This window comes from Mixophyes fleayi, chromosome 4 (assembly GCF_038048845.1).
Source record: "Mixophyes fleayi isolate aMixFle1 chromosome 4, aMixFle1.hap1, whole genome shotgun sequence".
Lineage (NCBI taxonomy): Eukaryota > Metazoa > Chordata > Amphibia > Anura > Limnodynastidae > Mixophyes > Mixophyes fleayi.
Genome location: NC_134405.1, coordinates 177,199,356 through 177,213,937, shown reverse-complemented (window position 1 = coordinate 177,213,937; position 14,582 = coordinate 177,199,356). Strand labels below are relative to the sequence as shown.

Sequence of the window (14,582 nt, the reverse complement as noted above, 5' to 3'; positions counted from 1 at the left end):
TTGCTGGCCTTGTGGGCTTCCCAAACTACAGGATGGGAGACATCCTAAGAGACCCCTTTCGCTAATTAATTTCACTCACAACTGCTGCTTCAGATACAAAGGAAACCTTATCCTAACATAATGACCTGTTGCAAAAGGATAAAAGAGAGCATGATGGAAATATTTAGCTAAATATAAACATTTCACTTATTTCCTGTACATTTTTCAGAAAAGTAATACACAGCTTTTATATTAATGTTAAGGACAACCATTGACAAATTTAGGCAGCTGAGCAGCCTAAATAGCAACATTGCTGGTATTTAGATGAGTTGATGCTGGACAGTGTACTCCTCCCATAGATACTCTGTAATCTTATATACAAAAAGAAAATAAATTAAATTTCAAAGCAAAAATAGTTTTAATACACCCAGGCCTGGATTTACATGTACGCACATACATGTTGGTGCTTGCCCTAAACCTTGTTTCACACACTGGCCACACTTAAGTTACAGAGAAGAAATAGTGACATTACCCAACACTATTCATACCCATTTTTGTTAAACTCACAACAGTCGCGCCAACTTCATTCTTTAGACTGTATTATATAACCAAAGTAAAACACTGGGTTATTATGGTTTTGAACATATTAACAGTTGAAATATAAAAAGATAAGTGGTGTATGTAACCAAGGGGGCTGAAAGGGGGTGTGAGAAGGTGTTTGAATGATAGTAAGCTGGCTATTTTTGTCTCCGCAGAGGGGCAAGATGTGGCAACACGGGGGTCAAGTTTGCTCTCTGTGGCAATTCATGTACCGTATGGTATCTTTAATTGAAAAACTGCAAATGTAAACTTCCTTTAATAAAAAGCAAAAAGGATGAATAAATAAATGGCAATAATAAAAGGCATTCCATTTCTTTTGATAGTGCAGAAATATGTTATAAATGCACATTGTGCTTCTTTTTAATAATGCAATGGCAGGTGATGGAATTTCAACCTAGCTAATTAGCCTCTAATACACTGTAAATATCTCAGAATTCCTTGAACAAGTCTCTATAGTATACAAAGGAAACAATCTATGTGTTCCATAAATCATTCTTACAATGCTACTGGGATTTGCCTCGATGTGTTGAGGTTGATTGTAAGTAATGTTATATTTTAAAATGCAGCAGAGCAGTTTAGTTGTATAGTTTGCATGATTACATGACATTTAGTACACCTTTTTGTTTTGCAATTTCATAAAATGAATTTAGTAACAGTCTAACAGATTAATACAACACATAGGGGTAAATATATCAAAGTGAGAGTTTTCTGGTGGGTTTGAAAAGTGGAGATGTTGCCTATAGCAACCAATCAGATTCTAGCTATCATTTTGTAGAATGTACTAAATAAATGGTAGCAAGAATCTGATTGGTTTTTCAAACCCGCTGGAAACTCTCACCTTGATACATTTTCCTCATAGTGTTCAATGGATAACTATCAATCTTTGTTTTAGAATTGTACTTTAGAATTTTCCTATTTTTAAAATCTTCTTTTTGTCTAAATTAAGTTGACAGATGTTGTGAGAGCATTTCTAGGTTCTCAATGATGATGGTAATAATGATATGTGAATGAGTTAAAAATCTTGGTATTTGCCTTAAAAATACATTCAGTGTAATCACCAGCTCCAGCCTTGAACTATCTCAAAGACCCCGGATGGAGGCCTAGGACATGGGATAATGGATGATGAGGACATTGGGAGTACTGGCTCCAGTGAAAGTTGATAAGAACCCATAAAAGTGACATGAAGAGAACTAACTAGCTTTGTCAGAAGATTTATATTTACTCAGGAAAATATCAATCATGTGTTTTTGTTCTATAACCAGATCAAACTCTTTTTCATGTATAAATGTATGCCAGAAATAAACGAGCACAGCTCAGTTCTATCTTGACATTGGCATGTCTGTGTCTTGATTACTGATCTCCTGGTTAACCAGCATCTTATCTCACTGATATCTGAAGGGACTTGATAAAGGAGAGGTAAAATTACCCTAACATTACGTAGGGGCTCGTCCGGGATCTCGGACAAATTATACAGATGACAAATAACGCTTGCAGCATCAGCTAGAATCACGGACAGCTCAAACCCGTACGGTGAGTAAATTCAGCTGTGATTTTTCCACTGATTTACTCTCTGTCCAGTATTCTTGTTGTGTGTCTAAAAGCTGTTCATCTGTATATGGTAAGAGAGATTTCCTGAACCCAGATATCTGTTTGAGAGCATAAAAAGCGCTAACTATATGGTTGAATTTACTCATGATTGCATTTTAATAATTCATTTGGTTATTGCTCAGACTGTTCATGTGCTGTTATACTTAGAAAGCATTCTGATGATACTGTTCTACACTGAAAGCTGTAATTGATAGAACTGTTTTTGAATGTGTTGTGGATGCAAAGCAATATTATTGTATGTTAAATGTGCATTTAAATAAGGATATATATTGCAGCAAAATATAGGGTATTTTTGGTCTCAAATGTTACTATATTGGCAAGTTAATCACATACCCCTTGAAGGGAAGGCTATCTGTCTGTACAGTATAAAGAAATTACCACCTGGGTTACGTAATGAAATTGTAAAAGGATATTCTGGTGATTATGAAATAAGAAAGCAAAAATGGTTACAGCTGCAACAGAGATTTGCACAATTGTTATTATTGTTTGTTTTTTTATTATATTTTTTTGTATGGTATGCAAATATTTTTCAGCCAGAATAGAAGGAATTAAGAGGTTTTTGAACGGTGGTATTGAGGTATAATTCTCTGTAAAATACAGATAACTGCTATAAGAGTGCATGCGGTAAAGCAACCCAACAGTACAGTATATTCAGAAATTGATCAATTCTGAATACTAGGGTGCACAGGGCTAGCAGGGTTGTTGGGTTTATAAAACCCAACAAAGGTACAGGAATACAGAGAAGTAAAGAAATTTCTAAAAAAAAAAATCAACAACAAATATTTAAAAACAAATATTTGACAGAGCAGGTTTCCCATTAGAGGGCACACTAGATCCAGAATAGTGGAAAAGGTTTCAAAACACCAATAAAGCATGGATAGACAGAAAAGGACACGCATATGTGGTTAACATGTGGTATACAGTATTATTAGAGATGAGAAAAAATAAAAGAGAGAATGCACACATAGGTACAGGTCTATTAGACATGCCTTACGTGGATCCTACAGCTCCACTGCAGAAACCAGACAATAGACCAGATACACCACTAGTACCTTAACAGGCAGGTCACATAGTACAGTTAGCAGCACAAAAGGGGCATTCGCAATTAGAAACTCATTCAGTGACCCCAGTGGACGCAGGTAACACTCCATCAATCACGTTTCAAACCCCAAGTCAAATCCATTCTCAGTCTGCTTATAATGAAATAAATGATTATCCTGAGAGACAGTGTTTGCAATGTGGAATCTAATGCACCTCCTTGTACAGATAATTCTTACAGGAAAATGTTTACAAGATACCAATGATGGTAAGTCGGTTGAAGAATCACAATATCAGTCCATTAAGAGGAACAACAAATCAGAGGGTGAGAAGGAGAATAACATCGGAAAAGCAGGTATTGCATTCTCACACTAATATGTATCCAGTCAGAATACAAAGGGTGCCTAACCCAAACTTTGATGCTAATACTGCCGAAGGTGCTAATAATAGGAGTGATGACTCAAATAATTAACAGCAGGGGTTTACAGCAAGAGCACCAGAAGGTGACAGGGGGGCTATTACTCATCCTGCACCCCCTGTAGAAGAAAGAAATACCTATAACAGTGGTCTTGAATTTCTAGCCAGAGAACAATGGTGGTGTCATAAACAAAAATTAAAAGCACCAGCAGCACCAGACATAACACAGAGAAATGATTCAGTAAGGATGTATTTGGATAAACTAACTACCAGACAAAATGATGGTTTTTCTATAGAAACCCCAGATGGTCAAAGAATGTTAAAGAAAAAGTTTTTGAATGGTTTAAAGAATGAGGTAAGAAGCCAACTCTTTACCGTCAGACCTGAGGCATTGTCTATGAAAATGTAATCTTTGCTACAGGTACTTGGAGGACTGGACCAGGAAGCAGAAAAAAATGGAAAAGAAGGCCCAAAAGCCTCCTCAGGTAACTGTACACCTGGTACAGGGAAAGGAACATGGCAAGTAAGGCAGCAGCCAAAAGGAACAGAAACAGTAAGTGCAAGACAAAGGAATCAAGGTGAGGACATGACTGGCAGATGTTTTTGATATAAATTACCAGGTCACATAAAGAAGGACTGCAGGAAATACAAGAAATGGCAGCAGCAGCAAAGAGAAACCGACGGTCCCCAGGGCACCATAAGCAGCAATCAATGAAGATATGGCTCCCCGTTGTCAACACCTTGCCCAGTTCTTGTAAACACCTCTGAAGAAGGAGGAACTACAGTGCAAATTACACTGCCCACTGGTCAACAATTGGACTGCCTAATTGACACAGGAGCAAGGCAAACAGTATTGAGACACGATCAAGTACCACAAGAATAAGTGACCTCAGATTATGTAACAGCATCAGGGTTGACAGGACAGCCTATACACCTTAGGAAAAGTAAAAAAAGTGAAGATACAAGTAAACAAAGACTGTACTCCTGTCCCTATAGAGTTTCTCACTTCAAACTCTTGTCCTGTAAATCTACTGGGTGCCGACATATTACAGTTAATGAGAGCATGCATTAAATACACCCCAGAAAGGGTGAAATGCACCAGTCAACTTCCAGACAACATATCTAATCAGGTAGAAGCAGCAGTACAGGTGTTTTTGATACAACCAAGTAAAAAAACATCTCAAGATGAGGCATCATTACCACAGTGACTGAAGGATGTACCTGAGAAAATATGGTCAAAGGGAAAAAACTGATGTGGGACTGTTAAAAGTTGCTCCGGTACAACTTATACTAAAACCTAACACACTACTAATATGTGTTGAACAATATTCTTTGACTTTGTTACAGAATAAAGCAATCACAAAACAATTACAAGAATACCAAGACAAAGGTATAGTAAAGAAATGTCGATCACCTTTTATCACACCTTTATTCCCAGTCAAGGTAAGAGAACAGTAAGAGGGAGGAGCTCCCGAATTCAGGTTAATTCACGATTTCAGAGAAATAAATAAACAACTGGTTGTGAACAGACCCATTGTCCCAAACCCACATACCTTGCTGAACCAAATTCCTGTTACATCAATGTGGTTTACAGTTATAGATCTAGCAAATGCTTTCGTTTCTGTACCAATAACTAACGATTCACAGAAAATGCTGGCTTTTCTGCATGAAGGAACACAATACTGCTGGACCAGATTGCCCCAGGAAGAGGCCACCAGCCCTTCAGAATTCTCTGAAGCAATGTCAACTGTCTTACAAGGTTGGTTACCACAATATCCTGAAACTACCTGACTATTGCAGTATGTTGATGACTTGTTGATAGCTGCTGAAAGTGAACAACAGTGTAAAGAAGAAACTGTTTCTCTACTAACCTTTTTGGCCAAGCAGGACTGCAGAGTGTCTAAATCCAAGCTCCAAGCAGCACAGAAGGTAATTTTCTTAGGACACTGCATTTCATAGGACACTAAACATCTGACGCCACAAAGAGTACAAGCGATACAACAGGTAAAAACACCTTTCAGCAGCCAGACTCACTAAGTTCGAGGTAGCATTGTTAAGTGCTTCACATTTCACAGTCAAACGGTGCACAGTATTAAATCCAGCAACATTGTTACCCCTAATGTATGAATCTCAAGGTTCAAAAGAAGGGAATAATAGTGAAGAACAAGAGCCGTCAGAAGAAAGACATTGTGATAGTGAAGGTGATGATGATGAATTGGGTGAAAATATTAACCACAATTTTTCTTTTTCACATGATTGCCTCGCTCTTATGGATATGGAAGCACAGTCTCTTCCAAATGTTACTGACACTCCCTTGTCTAATGCTGTGTATGTACTTTATGTAGATGGTTCCAGGTATTATGATAACGGATCACCATTTACAGGATACGCAGTGACTACAGAAAATGAAGTAGTTGACTCAGGACCACTATCATCGATACTGTCAGCACAAGCTGCTGAACTGATAGCACTCACCAAGGCATTGGAATATGCAGAAGGAATCACTGCCAATATCTACACGGATTCCAGGTATGCTTGGGGAGTGACGCAGGACTTTGGTCCAATATGGAAGAGCAGAGATTTCAAGACTTCTAGTGGTAAGGACGCACAGCATGCCAGTCTAATAAGAAACTTGTTTAGAGCATTGCAATTGCCACACAAGGTTGCCGTAATTAAAATAGAAGCACATACAAGGAATGAGACTTTTAGTTCAAAAGGGAACACGTTGCGCAGATGCAGAAGCAAAAAAAAAAAAAAAAAAGGTGGCTAAGAGAAAACCTGAAAGAGAAGTATACACAGTACAGAAAGAAATGTCTGACTACACTGATCTTAAAAAGTTTCAACAACAAACAGGACCATTGGAGAAAGAAAGATGGAAACGATTAGGAGCACAAGAAGATTGAGCTGGAATGTGGAAACTGAATGATAAACTTTGTCTTCTACAGGTTTTGTTCCCTCCCATGTTACAGATAGCTCATGGACAGCCACACCTGGGGAAGGAACAGATGACTAGCGGGGTCCATCAGCATTGGATAGCTCCAGGATTCAATAACGCTGCTACAGACTATGTTCAGGCCTGCTGGATCTGTGGAACTTCAAATCCAGGAAAAAGGGTAAAAACGTCACAAGGTACAACTTCAAAAGCCTTTTATCCTTTTCAAAGACTACAGATAGACTATATACAACTGCCTAAATCTGGAATATATGAATATGTTCTAGTCTGTACAGATCTTTTCAGTAAATGACCGGAGACTTGGCCAGTAGCCAAGGCAACAGCAAAAGCAACTGCGTAAAGACTGATTGGTGAGATTGTGTGCAGGTATGGTGTCCCTGAGGTAATTGAATCAGATAGAGGCACACACTTCACAGGGGAAATAATGCAACACATAATGACATATCTAGGCATACAGCAAGCTTTTCATGTGCCGTACAGACCACAGGTTAGTGGGCGAGTAGAAAGGTTGAATGGGACATTGAAACTAAAGATTCAGAAAATCATAGCTGAACTAATAATAAAAAAAAAACCATGGCCAGAATGCCTGCCCATAGCCTTGTTCAGTGTAAGAACTGTGCCAAATAGGAATAGCAAGCGGTCTCCTTATGAAATACTTTTTGGAACACTAGCAAAGACAGGGTGTTATTATTCACAGCAATTACAACATAAACATGGAGATTTGACTAGCTATATGAGAAGTCTAACTGACCATTTGAACTATTTGTATGTTCTAGCATTTTCTTCACTTCCAGAGTCTGATTCAGACCTACAGCCGCATAAGCTGAAACCTGGCGATTGGGTGTACTTAAAGAAACACGTGAGGAGAACTTTTGAACCAAGGTTCGAGGGTCCGTATCAGGTCTTGCTGACCACCCCCACATCAGTGAAACTCCAGAACCGAGACTCCTGGGCGCACCCATCACACTGCAAGACGATGCTGGTCACACTGGACACATAACCTAGATCTCTGTGATAACACAGACATGGGACCTGTTTGCCCACAACAAACTGCAGTATTTCAAACATGTATGTTGCAGCATAACACTAGTGTTTGTGTATGGGCATTACACCCACTACTTATTATCACTGTGGTATTGATCATATTGATAGGATGGAACTGGTATATGTCATGTACGTTCAGAAAAGATATACAGAGATTACAGCAGAGGCATGAAGAAAAGATACTTTTTGAATAAACAGGGGCAGAAGTGCTGATATCTGTACTCGGTCCCGGGTGAATGGTGAAAGACCCTTGCTTTCTCACAAGAGACTGTACAAAATTAGTCTGGGCTGCGTTAGATGTCACCATTTCAGGCCTTAACATTTTTTACCTTTTATATATATTATTAAAAGGAGGGAGATTGTGAGAGCATTTCTAGGTTCTCAATGATGATGGTAATAATGATATGTGAAGGAGTTAAAAATCTTGGTATTTGCCTTAAAAATACATTCAGTGTAATCACCAGCTCCAGCCTTGAACTATCTCAAAGACCCTGGATGGAGGCCTAGGACATGGGATAATGGATGATGAGGACATTGGGAGTACTGGCTCTAGTGAAAGTTGATAAGAACCCATAAAAGTGACATGAAGAGAACTAACTAGCTTTGTCAGAAGATTTATATTTACTCAGGAAAATATCAATCATGTGTTTTTGTTCTATAACCAGATCAAACGCTTTTTCATGTATAAATGTATGCCAGAAATAAACGAGCACAGCTCAGTTCTATCTTGACATTGCCATGTCTGTGTCTTGATTACTGATCTCCTGGTTAACCAGCATCTTATCTCACTGATATCTGAAGGGACTTGATAAAGGAGAGGTAAAATTACCCTAACAATGTCAACAGATACAGTAACTTCAAATTGCAGAACAAAATATTGTAAGTTTGTATTAAAAAATGATTTAAAAAAAATTATATTATTCTGACAATATTATTTTAAAGGATTTTCAGACTTGATAATCACGATTCCTAGAATTCCTATTTTTATCAAACAAGCAGAAATTAATGGGCACAAATCACTTCCAAGAGTGCCTGTAAAAGGGAAGGGACATTATATTTGAAGCTCTATCTCTATATACACTAATATCATTGTATTGATAGATTAAATCAATTATTTAAATTAATGATTTAGTGGGAATTAGAGATGAACAAGATGAAAGAGAATATTAGGTTCCATTCTTTGCTTTTCAATTCCAATTTAAAGTCTATAAATAGAGAGGGAATGATGGCAGTGTCAATTCATTCTTCTCTGTGGTGTGGTTGAGGTATAACAATAGAGTAGTCTGGGCTGAACAAAAAGAAATTCAGGGCAGAATAAATTATATCATACATGGAACACTAAAGCCCAATTTTATCTGTTAAATATGACAGATTGTGTACCCATATATGGAATGAGGTGAATACACAAACTTTTTTTTTAAAATGTCACTCATTAGTACTGAGAAGTTTGCATATCTTTAATGCTTTGGTATTTAATACATGTTGTACTGCAAACTGTAATTTTAGGGTGTAATGTATAGTAAAGTGTATGTTGGTTTCTCTTATGTATTAAAGTTAAAGCTCAATAAGTGGTACTCAGCATCTAGGGCCTGATTTAGTGTTGAAAAGATGCCTCATTTGTGTATAAGCCAAGATGCATCTGCACTCTAGTGTTTCCCATCTGTATTTTTATTAATCTTAAGATACGTGCAACCTTAAACCCAGTGTATGGATGTGCCTGATGCTAAGATGGACCTAACATCATCATCATCAATTCATCAACATGTATCCGGTTTATGTAGAAGTAAAATATACATTTTATAGCCAACACATTTAAGACACTCAAAATAAGATACCTCTTAATGAGACATGCTTAATTTGTGTCTGCACACAATTACTATACTGCACTTGCATGGTAACGTCCATGATTCACCTGTCCAAGCACAAAAGTCCGCAACTGCAAGGTACGGGCAACTCTAAATATGGACATATATGTGAAAAAATTGTACTAAGGAATGTCTTTACATTCTGCATATGCACGTAACTGCAACTCTAAATCGGCCCTTTATGACTACCACTGGGCAGGGAAATGGTTTCACTAGAAGGACTCAGGAAGCCAGTGAGGGCTGGGATGTCCCTATCAGCACAGTATAGAAAGCCTATATAAATAATACATATAAATGCATCAATAAGAAATTATACATTACAGCTAAAGTGCAAAGAGTGACAGACACACAAAGAAAGTGAGTACATTATATGCACTGAAGACCTTTAATTGTACTGTGGTAATGCTATACATACAGAATAAAATAGCATGCTTTTAAGTACAATATATAAAAGTGCTTACATTGAAAGGCACACTAAACTCATGTTGTAAGCTTTCCTATATGACTTATTCAATGGAGTTGTAAAAAAATATTTATAGAAAGGTTTGCAGTACACTCTGTGACAGCAGTTAAAATAGTCAATTTGAAGATTGCTTTTCTTGTCTTCTAGGTCAGATCTTCTCTCATTAAACATCCCTGGCTACCACCTTTATCTATACTCCAAAAGTATTTTACTTTATTATCAGCAAATATTTACAGAACATTTGGGGTAAGTATTTCCCCTTAATGTACACAAAAAGGGGAAAAAAATGAAGAGGCTGAAAGATTGAAAATTGCAGGGGCATTATGTAGACAAATTATAAGTCTGAAACCTAAAAACAATTTTCCTTTTATAGTGTACATTACATTTAGTGTAATCCCTAAGCCACAGTTTAAAACTTCTTTCAATGCTTCCTGATCTGAAACAGTAAAGGTATCCTATTACTAAGATTCAATACAGTGGTCCATACTGTATCATAGACTAACCTTTTGTAAATTATATTGCAGTATAATGATAAAAGGCCTGATATTGAGTAGGCTGCAATTTTTGCAGCTTTGATACAGGCATAAACCTACACCCACAATATTACAGCCTTAAGTGCAATAGAAAATAAACTGTTTAGATGTGGCCACATGAAGTTACATTTTGCACTGTCCCAGCAGGCTTACTCAAGCTTGCACAACAGTAGAACCTTAAAATGTAAAAAGAAAGTCTGGGAGAGAGCATAGTTGTTAGATATAAGGTATCCTAGGAAGGTAGTTTGTCTTGAGCACTTGTGTATAAACATGTATAATACACAATGAATCAATAGGTGTATATATAAAACATTATTCATACTTAGCTTTTTGATATTTTAAGACAGTGCTCTTTTGTTTCTTTATACCATCTGCTGCTCTTGATCTTCAGTCCTCATTAAGAATATATCATCAGGCCGTAGATAAAATATGATAAGCACAGAGTTTGGTTGTATTTGACACAAAAATAGATATTGCTACTACACTGCACCTGGCTTTCTTTAAAGATGAAGCCTCATTGTATTTAAAAACATGTAATTAATATTTATTTATTGATATGCAACTTATTTCAGATCTGTCATCAAGTTTAATGTGCTGGTACATGTCCTCATTTGAATATATAGTTTTACTTTTCTGCATTTCAGAATGTTCATTTATAAACCACAAAAGAAATTAAATTTATGTGGAGGATGGCTGAACTGGTCTAGAGAATAAGCATTGGAAGTCCAAATCAGCTTAAACTGCATGGGGTAAATGTATGAACATGCGGGTTCTTCAACGCCCGCGTGTTCAGCGTGTTCGGCGATTAAATTTCAAGCGGCACTGCATTGTAAAGGGAAACTTCCCTTTACAATGCCGCGCCACTTGAAATTTAATCGCCAAACACGCTGAACACGCGGGTGTTGAAGAACCCGCATGTTCATACATTTACCCCCATATCTTGGATGCCTTTTGTTCCCCTTCACAATAACCTTTTATTGTCATATCTTGACTTAACTAAAATAAAGACACAAAGACTGTATAAAGTGGCTAAATAGGTCACAGTTTATTATTAATTGACAATTTGGTGGCGAAAAAAGTGCACTGCAGGACAGCTAACCAACTGATTACCTGAACCAAGCATGGATTGCAAGCCAGTCCTAATCCACTTAACATGCTTAGCCAGTGCTAAATCTGGCGTCAGAGTAACCCTACCCACTTTAAACTCACAATGACGTGCCTATGAGCAGGTCAAGGGATCCTCCACAAGAAGAACCAAGAGTCACCATTACCTTGAAGGGGGCAGTGACCTGCGGACAATCAGCATTAGCGCCGTATCAGCCGCTGATCGCAGTGAACTTACTACCATCTGTGCCTGCTCTGTGACGATAGGAAAAAGATGTGGTTAAAACAAAAAGTTTGCATGAACAGGCCAACCATCACCAGGGATGAGTGGGAGTTATGCTGTGAAGAATAATGAGACCGTCAAGACAGCAAGAGGAGACCTATATAGAAATCCAAGACACTCCCTCCTAACTACTAATGGTCGGCCTGGAACAGGAAATATTAACTCTTTGCAGATAAATGTAAAGTTGCAGAGGCACACATGTCTGCATTTAAGTTCTTTCGTCTATAGGGACTCTCTTGTCATATTTTCTGGTTACAAGGGAATATGGCTTCATATTTGTTTATTTTTCACATCTTTGACTATCTGCTCTAAATCAGACAACCATTGATTAGTCAAACCAATATTGGAAATGATTTTGGAGATTTCAGAACGTTCATGCATTTCAGAAACCTTCACTGATAACAGAATTCGAAGGCACATAGTTTAAATAAGCTCTTGTTTCTAAGATGATCAAAAGTGATCAATAGCAAATTATGTAAAAAACAGAAACATACCCTTGAGCTCATAATGCTGAATAATCAGGTTGAGATCTGCAAATTATGCCTATTTCTTAGTCCCAAATTCTACCTAAAAAATTCAACATCCCCCTCATGCTCCCCCACATAACTACTTCATACTACAGACCCAAGCCTATTCCCTCTATCCCCTGTCGCTCCCCCTCCACCACATATCACCCTGTCTCCCTTGAACATCCAATCACGCCAACCTTATTCCCATCACTCCTCTTACTCACCTTCCCCTGTCCTGTGCACTCTGGAATGCAAGATCTGTGTGCAACAAACTCACTTCCATGACCTCTTGGTCTCCCATTCCTTTGGTCTCCTGGCCCTTACAGAAACGTCCTCTCGCCCTCTAATACAGCTTCCCCCGCTGCATTCTCCCATGGGGGGCTCTCCTTCTCCCACAACCCCCATAGGTGGAGCCAAATAAATGGTAGGCGGGGCCCAGTATGTGTGTGCACCCTAGTGTGTCTGGCCATATGTGTGCTAGAGTTTGTATGCCCAGTGTGTGTACCTGTATACATGTGTCCTGTTCTTGTCACGTTCATCTCCTGTGGCTGCTGGTGTCTTTAGCTCAGTTGCTGCTTGTCTGGATCATGGATTGTTGGAGGCCCTATTTGGAATAAAAATGGGTACATGAAATTTAGAAAACTCTAACCATGCCTGGCATTAAATCAATAGCATATACATTTACTAAATAGCCATCTTCTCCCCAAATTCAGCACCACTTTCAATTAATAGACCCCAAGCAACCCCATCTTAAATTAATGGGCCCCACCAATAAATTAAATTGCCCCACCATCACCCCACAAATAAATTATTACCCATTAAATAATTAGCACCCACCTAAACACCACCATTAATTTAATAGCCTACCTCTTACAAACATTATATTAAGAATACTCCCCACACTTAATTTTAAGAACCCCCCTCCCTTCCACCCCTCGCAATTATATTAAGAACCCCCTTCCCATCCATCCCTCACACTTAATATTAAGAACCCCTACTCCCTTCATGCCTCGCACTTTATATTAATAACCCCCCCTCCCTTCCATCCCTTGCACATAATATTAAGAACCCCCTCCCTTCCATCCCTCACACCTCCCTGTGAGGTGTCTGTAATAAGGCAGCTGGGATAAGCAGCCAGGGTTTCAGACCTGGGAGGAGGTGAGTTGCCTCCTGAGACACTCTGCTCTCAGTGAGCAACAATATACATGTGGTTTGGTGTGTGTGTGGGACGTAAGGTCCTACACATGAGAGGGGGCCTCCATAAATTAATTAGCTAGAAGCCAGATGGCTAGGATTTTATTTGTGTTTTGTTTCTGTTTACAGGGTGGTGAATAAACTGGCTGTGGCTGTTATCCTGAAACTTCTGAACTCGTGTGTCTTACTGCTGCTGTTCACCCAGGAGATGATACCTGTTCCCCTGATTATACGACATATGGTGGAGAATTGGCTTGCAAAGATTTGCACAGATCAAGAATAGCAGCAGTCTTGGAGATACTTACAGAAACCAGCTATGTGTGTGGTCTTGGAAAGTTTAAAAGAGACAGACACTATGGGACTTATCATGTGGATAAAAGCAGCTAAAAATTGGAATGTTTATGCACAGCAACAGTGGGATCCAGAGAACCACGTGGATGTGAGTAATAAATCCTACTATGAAATACCGTTTAAACAGATTTGCTGCATATATGATGATTTGAGAAGAGTTAAATGTTGTCAGTGAAAACTGGCTATTTCTGTTGAAAAAGCAGAAGTTAAAGGAGAAGAAAAATAACTTTTGCTCTGCAAAGAAAAAGCTTGTGATATATGCTGGGTCTTGTAGTGCCACACATCTTAAGTCAAGTGAGGTACTCCTTCCACAAAAAAAGTGGATGTTTTCTGTGTTGAAAACAGAACTGTGCAAATGTGTTTGCAAAACCATTGAGCAGAAGATAAAGGAGAAGAAAAAAAAAACTTGTGATATATGCTGGGTGTTGTAGTACCACACCTCTTAAGTCAAGTGAGGTGCTCCTTCTATAAAGAAAGTGCTTTGTTCCTATAAGATAAAATTGGCTGCTTCTCAAGCTACATTGAGCAAGAAAAAGCAGAAGCCTACTGTCTCAACCCAAAAAGAGTGCATACAGGTGTGTCAAAGTATCAATATGGAGAGAAACAAAAATCAGAACTTAGAGCACGTTTGTGTAGCGGTA

General features: G+C 38.3%; 1 long non-coding RNA gene across 1 annotated transcript; it reads left to right on the top strand.

Annotated features, from left to right (window-relative positions):
- The first annotated feature begins 1,596 nt into the window (after nt 1–1,596).
- Nucleotides 1,597–8,370, top strand: LOC142150025 (uncharacterized). The gene is made up of 2 exons (XR_012690978.1): nt 1,597–1,995; nt 7,390–8,370. It is a non-coding gene; the product is annotated as an uncharacterized LOC142150025 (long non-coding RNA).
- Nucleotides 8,371–14,582: the final 6,212 nt, after the last annotated feature.